Below are 987 nucleotides of genomic sequence, written 5' to 3'. Positions count from 1 at the left end.
TAAATTGATAAATATGGTTTCATATTGTCGGAATTACAGTAAACTAAAGCCATTTTATATCCCAAAATTAATCATTTTAATGTGCATAGATTTTATGCTCGACAAAGGTGAAATTAGTAGTAGATATCAATACTAAATCGAACCATCATTAAAGTAGCCAAAAAGTTTACGCAAAATTATGAAGGGATATTTTTGATAATTATTTTTAATTACTGGCATTACTGGAGTTAATGTATGATAAGTCATACCCTGTTAATGTTAATTTTTATTAACTTGGTAATTCTAGAACCTAGGCAACCACCACTGACTAAATCCCACTGTTGTCATGGGATCATTGCTTTTGGGACTCGGAGACCGGCAAGCCTCTATTCTCATGAGAAAAAGCTCAGACTGGTTCTTTATTTGATAATTAATAGCCAGCTAGGTCTATCAGCTCTGTTTTAGGAGAATATCAATGGTGGAAGTTAGTTGGCCTTTACTTGAGTGTCAAAGGTGCAGAGGCTTTGTCAATTACCTCAGTCACTGCAGTTGTATCTTTAGTAAGCAACTGAAGCTATTCTGCAAGTTTCTACAAATTAAAATTTTTATTTATTTTATCATTAATGATGATCACCTTAGTTTTTTCTACTTCAGTCTTCGTTTCAGGAATTATGTATAATTGTGCATATTATTACTATCCTAGTATTATTGAAATAAGTCCTCTCTCCTTGTTGTGTTTTCTGTATTCCTTATATACGATTTACTTATATTTATTGGTAAATTTCAGTTATTTTGTAGATTATGAAATATTAGGCTCCTTAGACACTTTTGTAAACAAATTGAAAATATACCTTGTGTAAGTAGGGTGTTAAAATTTATTTAAACTCAAAAGTCAGTTATACAAATAATTAAAATCTCATTGCCTGGTAAAAAAAAAAAAATTTCACATTCATATAACCTGAGGAAATATAATATGAGGGGCAATCTAATGGCTTTGAATTTTTTGGA

General features: G+C 30.4%; 1 protein-coding gene across 1 annotated transcript in view; it reads left to right on the top strand.

Moving 5' to 3' along the window:
- Nucleotides 1–987, top strand: part of LOC119592874 (zinc finger protein 69 homolog) — a gene marked incomplete in the record, with an annotated part of 18,581 nt that overhangs the window by 776 nt on the left and 16,818 nt on the right.

The sequence above is a fragment of the Penaeus monodon genome, chromosome 31 (genome assembly GCF_015228065.2).
Source record: "Penaeus monodon isolate SGIC_2016 chromosome 31, NSTDA_Pmon_1, whole genome shotgun sequence".
Classification (NCBI taxonomy): Eukaryota; Metazoa; Arthropoda; class Malacostraca; order Decapoda; family Penaeidae; genus Penaeus; species Penaeus monodon.
Note: the sequence above shows the minus strand (reverse complement) of the source record. Positions and strands in the feature narration are given on the sequence as shown.